Genomic DNA, 8,876 nt, shown 5'->3' with positions numbered 1-8,876 from the left:
TTCCCCTATTAAATTTGACTCTAATCCGATAGATTTATGTCGTCCTATTTCTAGGATTGCATGCAACTCCACTCAATTATGCTAAATCTACTCTTAAATAGAGACTTTTGCTCCACTGAAATAAGCACATTAAACTTGAATTAATATCTCAGAAATATTAAAACAAGAAATAAACATACATAAATGAGAACAAGAATCAAGTATTTATCGCGTAAATCAGAAATCAAATAATAAGATTCATCATAGGTTTCATCTTCCCTAGGTATCTAAGGAATTTAGTTCATAATCCTGAGTGAAAACATTTCAAAGTCAGAATAACCACAAGACATAAAGAAACTCAATTTCTCTATAAACTCATAAGCCGCTTTAGGTGTTTTATTGTTCAGAGTACCACCGGCTGCTGCATCGATCAATTGCCTAGTTGAGGGATTCAAACCGTTGTAGAAGGTTTGAACCTATAGCCATAGAGGTAACCCATGGTGAGGACACTGTCTTAATAAATCCTTATACCTCTCCCATGCATCATATAGGGTCTCTAAGTCGATCTGAACAAAGGAAGAGATATCATTCCTCAACTTGGTCATCTTAGCCAGTGGGAAATACTTCAGTAGAAATTTCTCGGTCATTTGATCCCATATAGTGATAGAACCACATAGCAAAGAATTCAACCACTGTTTAGCTTTGTTCCTCAACAAGAAGGGAAACAACCGTAGGTGAATGGCATCGTCAGAAACGCTATTTATCTTGAAAGTATCACAAGCTTCTAGAAAATTAGCCGATTGAGTATTTGGATCTCCGTCTTGCAAACCTGCGAGCTGAACAAATTGTTGTACCATCTGTGTAACACCCCTAACTGGTGTCTTTTGCCGGGTTAGGGTTAAGAGGTATTATCGATTTAACTTACTGTAATCATCAATTCACCTTAGGTTCAAACATTCATTTTCTCAATATTTAAACAACCAACTCATACCTCAGCTACATACCAATCTATCATCTCAATATCATACCAATTGCATCATTTGATCATTAAGACATCCAAACCAAATTGAACAAATTCAAGGGCATCACCTATCATAATAAGCATGCTAAACACTTAACCATAATACGTACACATCAATTACATGATTCATCTCATATCATAATCCCAAACGCAACTTCATCACATACACCATTTCCAAGCTAACTCACATGGCTAGAATTTACAATTCAAACGTACCAAAATTTCACCAGCCTATACATGCCATATACCATATATACAAAGCTTCAAAAGTACCAACAATATGTTCGATAGTGTGATGACGTTTCTTGACGATCCCCTAGTCCGAGCTAGCTTCGATAATCTATAAACAATGAAAAAATGCACAAAATAAGCTTTGGAAGCTTAGTAAGCCATAAGCAAATAAATCATCTTAATGATATTTATAATTCAATTCAAATAGATTGAATTTAAATAAATTTCAAACACATATACATTCAACTAACTCATGTAAATTCATACTACCATATTAAGTACTAAACTTACCTCAATATTTCATGAACATATAAACTTCACACATACCTAAACCATTTAGCTCAAAATTCACCTTCGGTCTCGATTTGACATTGCCCGTTGAACCATTTGGAATTGTTAAGGATACTCGGAAATCATGTAAGGTTCGTACAATGCCATATCTCAGATACGGTCTTACATGTTAACACATATTGATGCCACTGTCCCAGACATGGTATTATACGAATCATACACGATGCTAATGTCCCAGACATAGTCTTACACGTTTCCTCACTTTGATGCCAATGTCCCAGACATGGTCTTACACGAAATTACACCTCGGAAGTCATAATCTCATGACATCAGTATCCTATACTTTTCCTAAGGTTTATTCGGGGCTTTCGACTTCATAATTAAATCAATTCATTCACGAAACCAGTCATCCAATGCTCAAATCAAATCAAAAATATATAAATACATATACAATTCAATTTGGCAATAGGTGTATACCATACAATTCAATTCGGCAATATAAGTATATATACACAATTCAATTCGCAATAAGTGTATACCTATACAATTCAATTCGCAATATAAATATATATATACAATTCAATTCGGCAATAGGTGTATACCTATACAATTCAATTCGACAATATAAGTATATATATACAATTCATTCGACAATAGGTGTATACCTATACAATTCAATTGACAATATAAGTATATATATACAATTCAATTCGACAATATATAACCATATATGAATCAAATTCGTCAATATATAAAACATATACATTTAAATTTAAAAACATCTATTTACTTATGAGCTTACCTTGTTTTCGGGATAAACAGAATGGATCGACTATTCGATAACCTTTGATTTTCCCCAATCTAAATCTGATTTCTTTCGTTCTTGATCTATATACATTCAAAATTAACTCATTTATTCATCAAATTATTCAATTCAGTCCACAAACACATATTTGGGCATTTTTACACTTTATCCCCTAAAGTTCCACATTTATTCAATTTAGTCCCTATTTCACAAATACACAAACTTCATGCAATTTAATACCTTCCTAAGCTAGCTGAATTTTCCTAGTGCATATATCAACTCATATTTATCATTTATTTACACATTTAACCACACATTTTCACATTTTCACAAAGAAATCCCTACTTGACATTTTTGTCAAAAATCACTTAACAAAATATGATAATCTATCAACAAATATCCATTTTTCATCATCAAACATTTAAAATCTCAAACATTCATCAATGGCACTTCACAAAAACATTGACAACATCAAAAATTAAGGCATGGGCTAGCTAGAATACAAAGCAACGATCTCAAAAGCGTACAAATCATCAAAAACCGAGCTCAAAACACTTACCAATTAAGCTCCCAATTGACCGAACCCTAAAATGAACTAAATGTTTTCTTCTTCCACCATATTCGGCCAAAAAAATATGAAATGAAGCTTAATTTTGGTTTTGTTTTAATTTAATTAAACTTAAATCACAAATTACTTAATTAACCTTAATGAAATAACATTAAATATATATAATGGTTGTCCATAAATGTCCACTTACACAACCAATGGTCTAATATCATCATAAGGACCTTTGGTTTAAAAAATCATAGCAATTAAACACAATTAACATATAGAATGCTAGTTTTGCATTTTACGCGATTAAGTCTTTTTTCTCAAATTGAGCTATTAAACTATAAAATTAAATCACGAAACTTTCATGCATATATAATCACATGCTGTAAACACAAAAAAATAATATTAAACTAATTTTCTAACCTCAAATTTGTGGTTCCGAAACCACTATACTGATTTAGCTAAAACCAAAGCTATTACAATCGAATAGTGTTGACTTGATTCAAAATTATTTGCATCAATAGTGGGTCTCACAATACTCGATTCAACCCCAGTTAGAGTGGGCTTGGCATAATAATACATAGTACGAGGAGCAGGATTTGGGTTTGTAAGATTCGCAGTAACCGTAGGAGGCAGCTAATTATTCTGATTATTACCCATCTCTTCAATAATAATAATAACATCCTCTTGCTTGTCTACTATACTCTGTCGACTCAGCCTTACTTCTCTACGATTTCTACGAGCTGTACTTTCAATTTCGCAGTTAAACAGTAATGGTCCCAACGGGTTTCTTTTAGTCATAAACTAAAGGAACCTCCTAGAAGCAAAAAAAAAAAGAAAAATTAGACTAATTTTCATATAGAATGCTAGTTTTGCATATAGAATGCTAGTTTTGCATTTTACGCGATTAAGTCTTTTTTCTCAAATTGAGCTATTAAACTATAAAATTAAATCACGAAACTTTCATGCATATATAATCACATGCTGTAAACACAAAAAAATAATATTAAACTAATTTTCTAACCTCAAATTTGTGGTTCCGAAACCACTATACTGATTTAGCTAAAACCAGGCTATTACAATCTGAATAGTGTTCGGCTTCAGTTCAAAATTATTTGCATCAATAGTGGGTCTCACAATACTCGATTCAACCCCAGTTAGAGTGGGCTTGGCATAATAATACATAGTACGAGGAGCAGGATTTGGGTTTGTAAGATTCGCAGTAACCGTAGGAGGCAGCTAATTATTCTGATTATTACCCATCTCTTCAATAATAATAATAACATCCTCTTGCTTGTCTACTATACTCTGTCGACTCAGCCTTACTTCTCTACGATTTCTACGAGCTGTACTTTCAATTTCGCAGTTAAACAGTAATGGTCCCAACGGGTTTCTTTTAGTCATAAACTAAAGGAACCTCCTAGAAGCAAAAAAAAAAGAAAAATTAGAAAACAAAAATTAAACTAAAACTAAAACTAAAAATATAATAAAAATAAAAATGGCTAAATTAAAAAAAATTGAGTGTTCCTAATATTTTAGCCCCTGGCAATGACGCCAAAAACTTGATGGTCACTAAACTAATTATATATATGACTAAGGCAAGCGCACCTATCGAACAATAGTATAGTTATGGTGAGTAGGGAATATCGTATCCACGAGGACTAAAAGTACTAGTAATTACTGTTTTTCTATTATTTAGCCAACAAATTGGAGTGGTTGTTTTTAATCTAAAATTACTAAACTAATCTAACTAAAAACGCAACAGAGAATGAAATAGGAAAATAATCGAAGATAACCAATGAGATAGACAATACCCAGTAAAGAATCCACCTAGACTTCACTTATTATTATGAATCTGAATTAAACGGTTTATTGATTCGTAGAAATCCCTAAATTATGTTAATATCTCTTTTGAGAGTAAGAACAACTGACTCTAGGTTGATTAATTGAAATCTCTTTCTAATTAAAACCCCTACTATCGCATTAACTTGATCTATGGATTCCCTTATTAGATTTGACTCAAATCCGGTAGATTTATATCGTATTATTTCTAGGATTGCATGTAACTCCACTCAATTATGCTAGACCTTCTCTTAAATAGGGACTTTTGCTCCACTGAAATAAGCAAATTAAACTTGAATTAATATCTCAGACATATTAAAACAAGAAATAAGCATACATAATTGAGAACAAGAATCAAGTATTTATCGCGTGAATCAGAAATCAAATAATAAGATTCATCATAGGTTTCATCTTTCCTAGGTATCTAGGGAATTTAGTTCATAATCCTGAATGAAAACATCTCAAAGTCAGAATAACCACAAGACATAAAGAAACTCAATAAAACTTTGAAAGAAATTAAATGGAGATCTTCGATTTTGAGGGAAATCCACTTCCGAGTTGATTTCGATGGCGTTCTTCGAGTGCTTTTTTCGATCTTCTTTGAGTGCCCTCTTAGGTCTTCTTCTAATTTGTATTTATAGACTTTAGAATGCTCAAAAAGCCTAAAAATTGGGTTTTTCCACGTATTTGGGAAGCAGGGTGCAATATCGACACGGGCGTGTGGTCAGCCTGTGTGGAAATGCCCAAGCCGTGTAGATCCTAGAAACAGCTCTATTTGTCTGATTTTGGCTCGTTTTTTGCTCCTTTCGCTCCCAAATGCTCTCATAAGTATAGAAACATGAATTTAAAGAATTATGAGTATCAAATTCACTAATTTACATAATTAATCATCCAAAAATGCTTTAAGAATGAGATTAAAATATGTTACTTTACAGCTTATCAATGCTCCTGTCTTGGAACAAAAAATCCTTCCGATTGTTCCATGTACACTTCCTCTTCCAATTCACCATTTAAAAATGAAGTTTTTACATCCATTTGGTGAACAACCAAATTATATATAGAGGTAAGTGATATTAAGAGTCTAATTGTAGCAATTCTTGCTACTAGAGCATAGGTATCGAAGTAACCAATACCTTGTTTTTATGTAAAACCTTTGGCTACCAACCTCGCTTTAAATTTATCAATGGTTCCATCGACTTTCATTTTCTTTTTGAAGATCCATTTACAACCTATTGGTTTGGAACTCGGTGGAAGATAAACTAAGATCCATATTTGATTTATCATTATTGAATCCATCTTATCATTTATTGCTTCTTTCCAAAAAGTAGAGTCTTCAGATTTCATTGACTCTTCAAATGTAATAGGACCAGATTTCGTATTATAACAATAAGGTATCTTATTGCATATACTTTCACATTTTCCTTCTACAAGAAACATAATGAAATTTGGTCCAAAAGCTTTGACCTTTTCAATCCTCTTACTTCTTCTTAATTCTTGACAAGATTCATCATTATTATCAATTTGTCCTAATGGAATCTCATTCTCATTTGAAGAATGAATCAATTTTTATTGTTGTAATTGTCTTAAAATAAAATTAAATCTATTTTCATAAAAAAATAGCATCTCTTGATTCAATAACAGTATTAATTAATATTGAATCATTTGATTCAATTACCATGAACCTATACGCCTTGCTATTATGTGCATATCTTATAAATATGCATTCAATTCCTCTTTCACCTAACCTTTTACGTTTAGGTGTTGGAACTTTGACAATAGCTCTACAACCCCAAACCTTTAAATAATTAAGGTTTGATTTCCTTTTCTTCCATTGTTCATAAGGGGGTTATTTTAGTTTCCTTATTAGGAACTCTATTCGATATATGACAAGCTGTTAGGACAGCTTCTCCCCAAAAACCTTGTCCAAGACCTGAATATGATAACATTGAATTTACCATTTTAGTCAAGACTCTATTTTTCCTTTCAACTACACTATTTTGTTGTGGTATGTAAGGGGCTGAAACGTGATGGACAATTCCAGTTGATTCAAAATAACTTGGATTATAGTATTCTCCACCTCTATCTGATCTTAAGCACTTGATAAATGATTCACACTGAAGTTCCACTTCAGATTTATAAACTTTAAATTTATCAAGTGCTTCATCTTTTGAATGCAATAAACATACATAACAATATTTAGAACAATCATCAATAAAAGTAACAAAATATTTCTTTACACCTAATGTAGGAGTATTATGCATATCACCATGTATCAAATCAAGTAATTTTGTTTTCCTTTTAACCTTAGGGAAAGAGTTTCTTGTAATTTTAGTCAACATACATGTATTGCATTTTCAATATTATTATTAAAAATAGGATTAAATCTAACTTATACATGTCATTTAATTTTCTATAATTCAAATGAGCTAATCTATAATGCTCTAAACAAAAGATTCAACCATAGAAGCAAAAGTAGTATTTTTATTCTTATTAATAATATTGAGTTTGAACATACTCTCATACATATACCCTTTCCCTACAAAAATTCATCCCTTAGATAAAATAAACTTATTTGCCTCAAAAACAAGTTTGAAACCAAACTTATTCAACAAACTTCCAGACACTAAATTCTTCCTAACTTTTAGTACATAATATACATCATTTAAGGTTAAAACCTTTCCAGAAGTGAATTGTAGTTCAACAGATCCTTTGCCTTTGATTGCTGCGGTGGAATAATTTCCCATGTACAAGATTTTGTCATTTTCACATTGTGTGAACTTTGTGAACATGCTTTTGTCTTTGCACACATGTTTGGTTGCTCCGGTATCAATTCACCATGTATTATCATCTTGTGCCATATTAATTTCAGATATTATTTCAATAAACTTTTCATTATTATCAGCCTTAGAAGATGATTACTTCTTTAAAAATCGACATTCATTCTTGAAATGTCCCGGCTTACCACAATGATAGTATGAGCCCTTTTGTTTCTTTTTGAACTTAGGTGCTCTATCAGTCTGTTCGAACTTTCTCTTGAATGGTTTAGTAGTTTGTACTTCCTCCGTAACATGCACTTTGGCATTTTCAGAATTTAGGTTCTGATCTTACTTTCGATATTCTTCTTCAATACAAAGATAATTTGCCAAAGCCTCGAGAGATATTTCCTCTTTCTTATGTTTTATACAACAATCATTTCATCCATTTTCATATCATATTGCTTGAATTGATTCAGTATCTTTTCAATATCACAGAATTGTTCTATAACAGAACGACCATCAACCATTTGATAATTATTGAAACGACTAACAATAAATTTTTTACTTGTAACATATTCAATCATGTATCTTATCTCCAATTTGTCCCATAATTCTTTAGCGATAACCTCGTTTTGGTAGTGTTGAACAAACCATCAGATAAACCATTCAATATGTGACCCGTGCACATGTAATCAACATTGTCCCTTTTTTGCTTTTCTCGTGTTGCAACAACAGATTCATTTTCATTCTCTTCAGGTCTTGGAGTATCCAAAACATAAGCAATCTTCAAAGTTGATAATAAGAAGTGCATTTTTTTTTTGCCATCGTCGAAAATTGCCACCATCAAATCGATCAAGTTTGACAAAGTTAGAAGCCAACTCCCTTAGTGTTCCACTTTCATGTGTTGTGGTAGTCATCATGAATTATAACCTTAAAATTGTTAGTACAAATCTCCAGTGAGGAAAATCTTGAACACATGAACGGAACTCAAACAGAAAAATAAGAAACAGGACAAGGCTCCAAGGCGTGTATCAAGCCACTACCTTTAAGGTTATATTCGCCCCCACCTATCTTCGGTATGCAAATGAGTTCCAAGCAAATTAACCTCGAGGATACAATGAAGCCAATGACTATTTGCGTTTTGCACTAACAAGAATAGTCCACTACGCACTGAGCAATGTATAACAAGAAATTCAATTTCTACAAAGGATTTCTGCAGGAATACTTTATATAATAATCTAATAATATTAGAAAATGAAGGAAGGAAAGAAAGAATATTAGAATTTATTGGTGTGATTTCTAAATGAAATCTCATTCCTACTTATAGGAATTTTCATGTCTCTTTGTAGAGACATCTTTCAATAGATATCTTTCGAATAATAATGTCTTTAAAATAAA

At 31.9% G+C, this 8,876-nt stretch overlaps 1 non-coding gene across 1 annotated transcript; it reads left to right on the top strand.

The window, feature by feature from the left end:
* The first annotated feature begins 471 nt into the window (after positions 1–471).
* Positions 472–578, top strand: LOC128032332 (small nucleolar RNA R71). Its single transcript, XR_008188459.1, has one exon. It is a non-coding gene; the product is annotated as a small nucleolar RNA R71 (small nucleolar RNA).
* The last annotated feature ends 8,298 nt before the right edge of the window (positions 579–8,876 follow it).

Source organism: Gossypium raimondii, chromosome 8 (genome assembly GCF_025698545.1).
Source record: "Gossypium raimondii isolate GPD5lz chromosome 8, ASM2569854v1, whole genome shotgun sequence".
Lineage (NCBI taxonomy): Eukaryota > Viridiplantae > Streptophyta > Magnoliopsida > Malvales > Malvaceae > Gossypium > Gossypium raimondii.
This window is presented reverse-complemented; position numbering and strand designations above follow the sequence as displayed.